This window comes from Struthio camelus, chromosome 1 (assembly GCF_040807025.1).
Source record: "Struthio camelus isolate bStrCam1 chromosome 1, bStrCam1.hap1, whole genome shotgun sequence".
Lineage (NCBI taxonomy): Eukaryota > Metazoa > Chordata > Aves > Struthioniformes > Struthionidae > Struthio > Struthio camelus.
This window is the reverse complement of record NC_090942.1, coordinates 211,352,792-211,365,691: the sequence shown is the minus strand read 5'-3', so window position 1 is coordinate 211,365,691 and position 12,900 is coordinate 211,352,792. Positions and strand designations below refer to the sequence as shown.

Genomic DNA, 12,900 nt, shown 5'->3' with positions numbered 1-12,900 from the left:
CCCCCCTTCTCAAACCAATGAATTTCCTGAAATCATAAAATTCATTTCCTACCTGACCTGAAGCTTAGATCCTGAAAGAAAGCCCAAGTCCCCTTTTTCCTCTCCATTGTCCTCAAAGCCCAGCATTGCCTTGACTCTCTAAGCGGTTTACGAATCTCAAAAGCAAAACTACGTGTGTCATCCTGAGCAGAAACCTGAGCAGAAATGACTCAGCTTGGTGTTCAGGGAGCCAAGCCCTAGCTAGCTACAACTGCAGAAGACCTGACCTATTAGATGAAAAATGATTCCCCCCAAACAGTAGTAGCGCTATAATAATAAAAAAAGAAAGAAAGAAAGAAAGAAAACCAAGCGGAGAACCGTTTCTTTGTGTGTGTAGTTGTATTACTTTAGGTGAGGCAGTTCCTAACAACTAGGGGTGAGGTAGACGGGATTTCCAGTTCAACATCAATTCACTCAGGCTGAACGGAAGACCTTTAGGTTCTCCACGCCTTGTTTTACATTTGAGCAAACTTGCTCTCCCAGAGTGTTGTCGCACTGTTTAACTCATTAACATTAGTAGAGTTTTATTCCTTGGATAAAATGACCTAGGGAAGTGGGAACATGACATTATCATGTTTGGGTAATGAAGTAAACAGTCCTCAGCTGGTGTCAATGGCAGGGATTAGCTTGTGTATGTAGAGCATCTGTTATACAAACTGGATATCAGAAGCCTGTAGAGACTCAGATGCTATAAATCACTTCGCTGTATTCTAGATGTCTATTTTAATCCGTCTTCACTGAAATGCAGTTAAGAAACTCGGTCTAAAAGGCTTTGCCGAGCTTTTGCTGCAAACTACAGCAATATAAAAGGCAAGCCAAGTGCCTGTGAAATGAAGCCTTCTGCTTCGCTAGTGCTTCCCGTCTCCATAGTACCTGCAAGAATGAACTGGGACTTAAAGCCAAGGGCAAATGGCTGCCTGAAATCCTGATTTCTGAATGTGTAGGAGAGGCTGTGAGGGACCACACGAGCAGAGAGCGAGCAGGTATATTGGCTCCTGCGGTGCAGGAGACTGCACCAGGCCAGCCAAGTAACCAGGAGGCTGCTGCCTGGAAGATGTCCATGAGAAGGCTCCCTGTGACCTGTCACAGCCTCTCCCTGGCCACAGGGTAGACACGCCAATCAGCACCATCTGCTGTGCAGATCACAGAGAAAGGCCAGGGTGCCCCTCAGCAGAGGTGGGAGATATGGACCTAGCTGTGGCACAGGGAAGAGCGGGAGACAGCTTGGAGGACTCATACACCTAAGAAGCCTTGAGAGAGCTACAAAAGGGGTGGCAGTGGTTAGGCTTGTGTTAAGCTTTTCCACCTTGTTCTCCTGCCTTCGCAGTTCCCTTTTCCACAGCTAAACAGCCCTGTAGGCTATGCAGACATCTAACATGGGAGTCAAACGGCATCCTTCCCCCAGGCTACAGGCCTTCAGTCAACAGGGAGATGAGTGCCTCCTGAGGGAAATTCAACCCTTCCAAGGGAGAATGGCCAGGACAGCTGCTTTCCGAGCAAACCTGGCTCTTTCCACCGACTGCAGAGAGAGTCTAGTAAGCAGTGGAGACTAAATGCCCAAGTTTCTAATGGCTAAAATGAAGTGAATTCCCCTTCTCAGAGATGCTGACAGGAAATCTGGCCTTACTGAAGTTCATGGAGTCGCACTGGACCAGGATTGCTTTCATCCCTCTCTGATGCTCCACACTTCTTTAATATGCAAATACAGAGGGCTCTGACTTAACTCAGGCTAGATATATTCTCTGCTGTTCTAAGCAGCATTTATAATAGACAGTAGTTTTATCAACTTCTTTCCCTGGCAGACTAAAGGGTTTTAATCAAAGTGCTAAATCCCAGCTCAAATTAGTTGCTTTAGTGAGGAAAAATAGTTTTGTTATTTTTTTTTTTAAACACTCCAGGATTTTGTGAACATAAGCAAATTAAAGTACCTTAAAAACAAAGCCTAAGAAAGTCTAAAGGAAGTTTGGAGGGCAGTCTAAGTGCAGCATGCTGAAAAGCTTTTTTTTTTTTTTTTCCCCCCTCCATCATTTTACTATTTAATCTTCCTGGGAACAGACTGATATTTACTCATCCCATGAGAGAGTGGAGTTGTCAGGGATCCAAATGATACCAAGGGATAAGGTTTAAGGCACTCCACCATTAGTCATTGAATGGAAGGACGTGGCACAGTTCTTTGGAGATGGACTGTGCTTTTCTTCTCTTGAGGTTTTTATCTGAATTTCTCCACGTTAAGAGGGGACATTTTATGAATTGTGTGTCGGGGAAATGACATGCTCAGAAATTGATCCCCCGTCACTGAAGATGAGCCTATGGGAAAGTCTGCATCCATCAGGGCTATATGGCACTAAACAAAATGATAATGGCTCTGTTAAAAAATATATATATGGAAGGGGGTCAAACACCACACTTTCCATGCTAGCTTCCTAGGGCTTTCTTTGCAGAGAATAATAATTGGCAGCCAGTCTTCTACGGCAGATGCACTAATATGGGAAGGTAAGCAGGGCTGGGTGGGACCAGGCAGAACTGAACCATCTTTCCCTTTGCTAAGCCCTGAGCCAACCATGCAGGACAGCATGGATCAGAAACACGAGAGGTGGGTGAAAGGGGGCAGGCTGGGTCCAAAATGCTGTAGCATGTGGCATTCGCATAGCTTTGACTTTGACATTGCCAAGAATCAGGGCTTCTAGCTAACATGAAGCCCACCCCTGTCCAGACCTGGGTCCCTGTGGCTCTGCACCGGGCCATGCCCATACTCACCAGCATAGGCACCATTGTCCTGCACTCCACACCATGGTGAGGAGGTGCTGTGGCTTTTTCCATCTCTCCACTGGCCTTGCTTTGCTCTTGTTTCAGTTGCTTGCCAGGTATAGTAAACTGCTGTTAAGGCAACGACTTAGAAGGCAGGAGGTCTGATCTCATTCCTAGCTCTACCCCAACTCTTTGTGTGACTTTATGGGTGAGCCATATACCTGTGTCTCTACAAGAAAATTAAACATCCCTCGGATTTTCTCTGGTGTTGAGGCCAACAACACACCCAAAGTAGGGTTTGAACACAGGTTTAAATTGTCTATTGGGAACAGTCCCTTGCCCATACACATGGCTGGACTGTGCCTGAGAAATATTTGGGAGAGTTTGAGTTGGTTTGAGAAAGAAATCAGCCACGGGCCTTTCAAATAGATAATCACTTTTGTACAGTCATGCTCCAGTGCCTTAGGAATTTCCCTTCCCATGCTCACTTTGCTAATAAAGATGTGGCGTTAACATCTCTGGATCAAACCTGTGAGGGTACTTATGCATGTAACTCTCCTTGATTTTGCTCAGAGCTAGGAATCCAAATCCTTTTGTGGTGCTGGGTCTCTTGATCTCTGCACTCCATCTGTAAATGAAGGATCATAGCAATTCTTTCCCTATGACATGAAGTTAAGTCTCTCTGTGGCAGAATAATGACAAACAGGAAAGACCAGTATGGGCATAATTTTATGAAATGCTGCATTCTTCCAGTATGTCTCTGATTCATTCTACTCAGTGAGTCAATAAAGGCTGCCCAGCATCTTGCAGTCTTGGCCCCAGAGCCACAAAGCACTGTTAGCATGCAGCCCTCCAGAAACAGCTCAAATAAAGGTAAAAGTGTGCCCTAACACGGTGCTTTGCATCTGAAGATCTCAGAGCACTTTGATATCTTTATCCAAGTTGTGTACAGCCTTGCTGACTAAATGGCCCCAGTGGAAGTCAAGTAACATGCTATGCAACACGAACAGATAACTCGGAATTTGGGCAGGCTCTAACATACGCATCATCCTGTGAGACAGGTGAACAGAACCCTAATCAAACACAGGAAAAGGGTTTTGGTCAGCTGAATAGCTCCCTGGACTCCTCCAATTGAATTGCCTAGTTCTCTATTGAGTAAAGGAGGAGTTTAAACACTTCGCTTAGGTGTCCGTAATCTGGAGGCGAATCCTTCTGCATGTGTCAGCTGAGGCATGGTAACTCACCTTGCATGTATCAGAAGTCTGCAGCAAGGTAATTTGTCCTAGTTTAGCCTGTAATTAACTGGGGTTAAAATAAGTCTAAGTACTTTACTCTGGCTCTCGGCTAAAAGCAGGTATGGACATGGAGAATTCCACACCTCGGCTAAGGTGCTGTGGCTTCAGGCAGGGTAATTTGAGCCTGAATCTGACCACAGGAGCAGCATCTTTCCAACTAGATCCAAGTAGAAACTGCCATGCATAATGGGTAAAGTTTTTGCTTAAGTGCTGTGGAAAATAAATGGGAGGTGCATTCAAACATTCCTTACTCACCAAGATTTATCCTGCTTATTACCATTTCACTGCCTTCCACAGAATTATTATTAATTCACCATAGTGTATGTCAGGGAAAAGTCAGGAGCATTGTCTTCCCCTGACAGTTGTCAACTGCTAAATTATTGATTTTAAGCTCAGAAGGGCAAGAGATGGTGAAAATAAGCCCTCTGTGAAGAATAATCTACTTGAGGATACCCATATTTCATGATCCTATTGTATTTGTAAGTGAACCGCCAGTAAATTAACACAAAGCACCCATTTAAGTCATGAATCCAGTCCAATCTGAGAGATAAAGGTCTGTACAAAGCCCATGACATCACCAGCAGCTCAATCAGTCTCATTGCTACTCTTGTTGCATGTGTATATAGGCTGCTCTTCCATGTGTCTTTTCTAAGTTGAAGAGCGTTTTTGGATATGCATACACAGATGTGGAGAGCTCTTGGTTCTCCAAACTGAGCGGATGGGATCCAGCTCTAGTCCTGAATCATGCTGCAGCTAATGTGTCCTGATGAACCACTGACAGCAAGGAGGAAGTAAAGAGGAGGCGAGAAGAAGACCCACAGAGCAAAGGAAGGAATCCAACCTCTGACACAGAGGTTATGCTCTAAAGAGGTGTCCTCAAGAGAGTCTGTCCTCAAGCCATACAAACCACCTGGACAGAGCACGTGGGTTCCTACATGCCTAAGCTTGTTTAGTGTTCTTGGAAAGGCTGATACTGTGAGTGAAGCAGCCACATACCAAAAATATGGGCAAGAAATACAGCATAATGCTTTTCCATAGGACATCTGGACGTCCTACTGTCAGAGGTACTGAACTTCCTGCCAGCTCTGCAGTCTGGTCCCACCTGAAAGCAACGGGATGTGCAGGGTGTCCTCAAACTTCTGACTGCTTTTCGAGGGGGCCCCATGCCCTACCATCACTCCTGTGAGGTCACTTCTATGGTTCCCAGCTGAGGGCTACCTATGGACAGAAGTTGCATGGCTTCAGCCAAGCAGAACACAGGCATGTTACATGTACTTATTACAGGAAGGGTTATATCATGGCAAGTTGGTTAAATCACGGCATATGTGCCTGCAGACAGTCTGCATCACTTCAAACCCAGCTCACGTAAGTCAAAGTAGTTCAACAGCAGAGAAAGCTAGCACCGGGTTTACAATGGCACGGAGCAGCCCACTCACAGCCAAAGCAGTTGAATGGAACCAGAGAAATGGCTCACCTTTGATTAACCCAGGCTAAGCTCTGCACATAAAACCAGCCCAAGCTTTCCTCGGGACGCAGAGGGGAGAAACTCCCAGCTCACTCACAGGCATGAGGCCCAACCCACTCACAGCTCAAGCAACAGCTGCTTTCTTGCGTTCATGCACATGCTGACACCTAGATCCTAAAGGCAGGAGGATGGAGAGGAAGCCCAAGCGAAGTTCTGTGGCACTTGGGGAAGCCTAATACTGGGGCATGGTGGTGTTGTCACCTTGTTAACCTTACACACAGGACAAGAAAATAAAATAAGCTCAGCTGCCGAAATTGTGCAGAAGATGTCTTTGGCTCATGAGACCACAGAGTGCATCCTCAGCTGTGATGGTCTTCACACTCGAGAGTGTTGCAGACCATGCTGTCCAGAAACACCCTCTGCACTCAACAGGTCTCTTCCCAAAGGAGTCCAGAGATGCATTTCACACCATCATGGGACAGTACATAACACACAGTTGAATTAGGAACACCCTCCCTGCTAACATGGAGCATGTTGTGGTAGTTCTTGGCACCATCTTTCCCAAATCCCTTATCTTCTTTTTCTCTTCTTGACAAGGTAAACGGCACGATCTCACAGTGACATCACACTGATGCTACAAGTCATCATCACAGTCTTCTGTCACTGCTACGCCTGTTCCACCATGCAAAGCAGAGCCTGCATGAACGTCAGCAAGTGCTTGGAACAGGTTTTCCCTGCACAGCTTGGCTCTCACACAGCTGTGGAGAATGAATTTCTGTGGTCCCTTGCCGGGAAGCTGTGCTATTCCAAGACAAACAAAAACCCCAAACCAAATGAAACCAACAAGTTTTTTTTCCCTAAGTAAACCCCAAACTGGAAACTTGCATTGTCATAAAAAAAGTGCTGACTGGTTTCTAAGCAGGTAATAAAAATGTTTGCCTTTGGTAAATCAGACCATTTTGATCAGAAAGTAACACAGCACAGCATGAATTTGTTCTCAAGGTCCTGTCCCTCCTTCTGGTGCTTTTCTGCTCAGGGCAGATACAGCATTGCCTTGGATTCCTTCAATTTTTCATGATAGGTCCCTAAACTTTCAGAAGTGTCAAAATGCAATGCAAAGGCAAGCCTTTCACTACGCTGGCACCTGCCTAGAGAGCAGCGTGCTAAATGGGGCAGAGTCACCGAGCTGTGACGAGCAGCCAGGCACAGCGCGCGGCTCTTCCAGTAAGAGCAAGACCATCCCCCACCGGTCCCTGGCGTGAGTGATAGATCATCTCTCCTGGCCTCACGTGAAGCACAGGCTCTGTTCCTCAGCTTGCAGACCACCCCCCCTTGGAGCAGGCAGTCCAGGACTAGCTCTCCGGGCTGTGCCCCGTTCTCCCTTTGGCACTCGCACACACCCGGTGCTGCTACGCATCGGCCTGAGCGCTACGGCAGCCGGTCACTGTGAGCGCAGCGCGTGTGCGTCGCCGCAAGCAGCGTGCCTTGTACGGGCTGTCAGCACTGCAAGCAGTTCCAGTGTCTCTCTTTTTGATTTATGTTTTCTGCATCCTTTCTGAGAAACCTCAATTGTCTATTTAATCCCTTAGCTCTGGAGCAAAAGCATTCAGCTGTGCAACCCAGTATAGAAGGCGCAAATCTGATACCCGTTACAGTCAAGGAGTTACCAGGCATAAAAACCCATGTGGGGACAGTATAATCTCTGGTGCAATTCAGTTCATTTTAATGTGTCAATGATGAATCGGACACAACAATCGGGATTTTCATCTCACACCAGCTTCCCACATCCATCTAGTGTGCTCAGTGGAAACTATTCCGGTTTATGCTCATTTAAGTGCAACTGGAATTAGGGTTATTCCGTTGATGTTTTCTGATGGTCACCTGTTTGCTCCAGTCATGAGCAAGGACCACGGTCTTGCTCTTTCCTGTTATATCTGTCCAGTGTATTCCATAGCAAACATCTCTCTTACTTGTCATGCCATTTTTAACTTTGTCTTATTCTGGAGTGTGATGAGAGCTGGATTTAGAAGCAGAGACACAGGGCAACGGCATGAAACGGCCTATGTTTCATGACACAGGCTACGGCAGGGACCCGCAAAGCTCAGCGAATGAGCAGTGCAAGGCAAGGGGCTGGAGGGCTCCCACCTGGGCGCACAGGTCACGTACTGCCCGCTGTGAGGTTGGCAAAGGGCAGAGAAACACTTCAAACAACTGTCGCACAGAAGGTCCAGCGATGACAACAACGGCTCGACAGTTTGTAATACACTTACTGCAGGGTGCCGCGCGTATGTGTCTCTTGTGAAGTTTTATTGTCCGGATAACAAATTACACATCAGGATGTATGGAAGTTACAAGCATTATACCCTTACTTCATAGTCTTGGCACTAATGTATGCATTTGGGTTTAAAGCACTTTCTTGCAAGTTAAAACTCAGCCCTGCTAAGAATGGGTGTAATTCAATACTTCCTTTGAAAACCTTCCATAGGAAGATTAGAACAATCTTGGTGATTACAGGCTATCTGGGGTCCACAGATGCCAGTAATCTATGGAAATTGTGAACTCAAAGGATTTATGTCTAAACGTGATTTAAAATCCACTACCAAATCTCCATTGTGGGTTTTTTTTTTTTAATGATTTCTTTCTTCCTTCTCTGTCTCTCTCTCCCTTTTTTTTTTTTTTTTCTTCTCCTCAGACTGAATTTCTGCATGTAACTGTAATGTCTGTCTCAAAGACAAACATGCACAAGCCAAACAAACGCCTGGTTCCTTTGTTGCTGACAATGCCGGGGCTCAGGTCTGCGGTGCCGGGCGCGCGGCGCGCTCCACGGTAGTCCCAGCAGTTGCCCCAGCCGGAGGCTCTCCGCTCTGGAATCTGTCTGCAGCCGCGTCTGTGATGAAAGGCAGCTGTGGGCGGCTTCAGTGGGTGCTGCTTAAAGGCCTATCACGGACTCCCACATGAATGGGAATGCGAGGAAAAGTCACAAATCAAACCTGAACCGTGCAGTCCACTTAGGCGAACGCTATTTGCGCCATATGTTTCGCAGGTTCATTTCACTGGAACAGTAAATTGGTCTAAAATTAAGGCCAGATTTTGGAAGGCAGCACTAAAGATGTGTCCTCTGAGCGTGCATGCATGTGAACTCAACTGCAGGGACGGGACACTCCCAACTTGCACATGCAAAGGGTCATGGGTACATGACATGGGTATGGGTATTGGCATATGAGGGCACGTGGGCTTTGTGTGTGGTGTGTTCGTGTACAGTTCTTCCAGGTAATCCTTCAGTGCCTGTTTTGGGGAATCTGACCTTGATATCAGCTCTTTGACGCGTGGGCATGTTTTTTACTTCCGTAGGTTGGGTATTTTACATGCAGCTCCTCACGTATTTAGACAGAGTTACATCCATGAGTCTTTAGCATACGCTTTCCGATTACAGGGTTTTCAAACAACAACAGCGCTAACCCTGTCTTCCAAGTCTGTTCAAATAAACTGTTGCAGATTAAAGGCCTGACTTTTTGTCAAGTTTAAACAAATACGTAGAGCACAAGCGCTCCACAGCACTGCACTCTTGTGACAGCCAGCTGCCAGCAGCTCACCAAGGCAGAGCAACTGAATGATGGGATCCCTTGTCCATAAGCTCCCCTTTCACAAGCTCAGAAGATGCAGATCCCATGGGTTTTTAATCCAAACCAGGGTTTTGGTTTTACAGCTCTGGAACAAGGAGGTTTTGCTTACTCCAAACCTGGCTTCAATTTTATCTCATTTCCATAAATAGCACTAGGAACCTTTGGCAATGTTTGGCCACATTTTCCAGTGGAGGGCAAGCAAAGACTCAAGGCCAATGCTATATAAGGGTATCTTAACAGTGTTTCAGCTGCCACTTTACACCTAAGAGCCTCTCAAGGCTCCTATCCAGGTGTTTTAGCCTCTTCTGCTTTTCAGTCCATATTTTCGAGCTGTCATTCCCTTATGTTTCACCTCATTTCCTCCCAGTTTCCACCTCCATTTTGTCACTTAATCATGCGGGTCTCTGTAGCCTCTCATTTGCTTGTGGTAAATCTGGCATCTTTATTAAATCCAGATTGTTTCACTCTGGGGGCACATTTACAGGTAAATCTCCTTACAGGCAGCCACCTCCGACTCGATAGTACGTTTAATCCTGCAGCTGTCAAACGAAAGGTGATAAATCATCTACCTCTGGTCCAATAAATTCTGCCTCTTTCAGTTCCACAATGGCACTTCTGCTGTGTTATTCAGGCAGTGGTGTTGGCTAGTGCTACGGTAGCTACAGACCGAACTCTTCAACGCTTGAAGATCAGCTCCTGCTTCAGCAATGTCTAAACTCCCACTTTGTGCTGAATCAGGGCCTAAAGAATGCTTTTTTTTTTTTTTTTTTTTGTGTAGAAGCTAGAAGAAGGAAAACAAAACCAAAAAGCAAGCGCTGATCAAAATCCTGCTGCAGAGCTAGGAAGGGGTTAAAGGCAGCCCGGCTCCATGGGAAGGGAGTGCATGGGTAGGCTGCTCTGCTTGGGCAGCCCCCTGCCTCTACACAAAGCCCCATTGAAGTGGAGGCAGGAGCAGGGCCGAAGGAGTTTACGGAGAAGTTGTAACTCCGCGAGCCTGCGCTGTTCAGTGCAAAGAGCTAGCAAGGCCTGTTGGCAGCTCCTGCGGAGTTTGCAGACTCTGCAAGCCAACCGCTCTGTATTTGTTCCTTTTTTCTTAAAACAACAACGCACCCGGGGAAAATAAATACAAAAAAGCCCTGGTATGTATATAGCATGAAGCGGTGAGAGCTGCTGCTCCAGTCCAAGGAATCTAAAATCTACGGCTTCTTCCACCACATTCATCTGGCCGTGTTGCACCTGCAATGTGTTTTTTATTCCAGCATTCATCTTAAACACAGATGTACATGCTGAGACAGGAGCTTTCTCAAGCGCTTTCTGTTTACTTAACTCTTTCCCTCTGCACCCTAGTGACTTCAATAAGATCAGTTATGCCAAGGCTGAATGCTTTGAAAACCCCCGCTCTCAGGTATAAGGCAAGGGTGCTCCAATTTATGCGCCTAAATTTCAGCTACCTATATCTACCCCTCAGCTTCTAAATCTAGTTGGATCTGTACATCTCATAAGTCCCTTGACTTCAGTAAGGCTGTTCAGTAGCTATAAAAATCAGGCCGCTTGTTTTGAAGTGCTCAGACATGGATTAAGGCCTCAGATGGCTCTAAAACTACAGCTTAAATTTAGACATCTGCATCTGTACCACTGGCAATGTGTTTTTATTTTTGGAAGCACCAGCAGCTCCCATTAATGTAAGCAAGAGCTGCTGGGAGTTTGAGTCTCGGAAACTTCTGGGGAAGCTGTTCTAACATTAGACTCTTGTTTTCAGAAGCGTTGGCTTGAAAAGAAATGACACAAAATCAGGAGGAAGGAAAATGTTTGTTTAGCCTTCCTATTTAATAAAGTCATTTAATGAACAATGGCTCTGGTAAAGACCAGTTTCTTGGGGTTAAGTGTCCTATGTCCTCAAAATCCTATTACCTTCCAGCAGTTCAACTCTCTCTCATGTTCCAGGCCCGTTTGGTTGGACAAATTGCTGTGGCCAGTGCTGGCTGGCCAGTTGTCTGCTGCTACTCAAAACTGAGGGAGAGTTGAGTGACAGCTGTCCTTCCCTCCCTGCAGGTGCTTTTTCTTCCTCTTTCCTCTAACCAGACTGACTGTTATGGAAACCGCAGGAACTTAATGTGTTGAAGACCTTTAACCCTCTATCAAATTTGGTTGAAATTGCCCAGAAGTTATTACAGACAAGAAACATGACTGAATAAGAATCATTTCCCTAAGAACCCAGGCTAAAAAGAAAAAAAAATAATCATATACTTGTGGACATTAGAAAAATACAGACTGGAGAAGGGAGTTATAGCCAATTAAAAAATTCCACAAAAAGCAAAGCAAAAAAAGTTAAAAGGGCTATGAGACCTAAAGGCAATTAGACAGAAATTTTAATGCAAACACAAACCTAAGAAGTGAACACAATGTAAATAGACAATATGTGGCATTTTCTTCCATCTTAACATAACCCCGTGTGGGACAGGAGAGAGTGGTAGTGTGTGCAGTCTCTCTATATAGAAAGGACGAGGTTCACATGAAGTGTAAGATTCAAGTGTTACATTCAGGTAAGTCTCCAATCAACATCAAGAAGTGTCTGTAGTTACAAAAGCAGTAATTCATGCTAAATGTAGGATTCCTCTTTCATGTGCAGCAGAATTTGGAAAGTATGCAGTTCCTGGGGAAGAAACAGCATAACAGGAGATTTTGTAGATGAGATTTGCCGTACTTTTAAAACAGTTACAAATCCAACCTATAGAGCCATAAATTCCACCTGTGTTCACAGCTGGTGGAGATACCAGCAGGTCAGTACCCTCTGCCATGAGACAGGAGAAAGGATCGGCAGAGAACACCGCTTTTCGAGAAAGTAGGAAAGCAAGGAAGAGAAATACATGGCAAAATCAGTTTAAGTACTTTTAAAAAGCATGCTTAGAAGATGAAGCCCCTCAGGGCAATGGAAAGAGTACCGAAAAACTTAGGAAATAACCCATCTCAGTAAGAGAAGAAGAGCTGCCAGGCTGAATCAGTTACCTTGCCCTGCTCTTTAAACCGTGATTGTTCTAGTTGCGGTCTCCAGGACTGGTTTTTCGGATAGGATCCCTGAGTTGCAAGACGGGAGATGATTTTTTCTCCTCACTCGTTTATCTTTCACATGAGAAGAAACTGTTGATATAAAATTTTGCTACTACATCCTCTGAACAAGATATAAACAGAAGTTGTATATGACAAACATACGGTTCAGCTGCCCTTGCTGGCAGGAAATATTAACAGCTTTGACTGTAGATAGTGTTGTAATGGTTAGGGGGACTGAGATGCGAGATGTTCAGGAGGGGACCACAGCACGAGTCCTCGAGCTGGCTGGGAAAACAAGCTGGAGTTCAATGAACTCCACACCTGACTCCCCCAAACCTTTTTCTCCAAGGATTGAGATGAAAATCCCCAAATGCTGCATTTTTGTGAAACTGCAATCTCCTCCAGTATTTTGTTTTGGAAACCCTGATACGTGATGCTTCCAAAATTGAAGGTTTAAAATTTAATCCCCTTGGCCACCAGGGAATGGGTGTCCTGGGTGCAGATGTCTGGGATGCCGGGTGCCCTGGCTAAGAGGTGTAAGCACTGCTGTTAATGAGGTGTCCGAGGGGTGGCCAGGGCTTTCCAGGTCTCTGCCCATCCACTTCCTAGGCTGCCTTGGAGGGAGAAGTAGGGAAAGCCTGGGGACAGCCTCACAAGCTTTGAGGTTTCTCAAACATTTTAA

The 12,900-nt window shown here is 45.7% G+C and overlaps 1 protein-coding gene across 3 annotated transcripts in view; it reads right to left on the bottom strand.

The window, feature by feature from the left end:
• The window catches only part of MAML2 (mastermind like transcriptional coactivator 2), a 227,481-nt gene that overhangs the window by 146,877 nt on the left and 67,704 nt on the right, over positions 1-12,900 (bottom strand). Inside the window, exon 1 of one of the 3 annotated variants that reach the window (XM_068930424.1) lies at positions 53-148. The exons of the other annotated variants lie outside the window; for them this stretch is intronic. The gene's annotated coding sequence lies outside the window, so the exon portion shown is untranslated. Of the gene's footprint in view, positions 1-52; positions 149-12,900 lie in introns of those variants that run through there. 3 annotated transcript variants of the gene reach the window in all.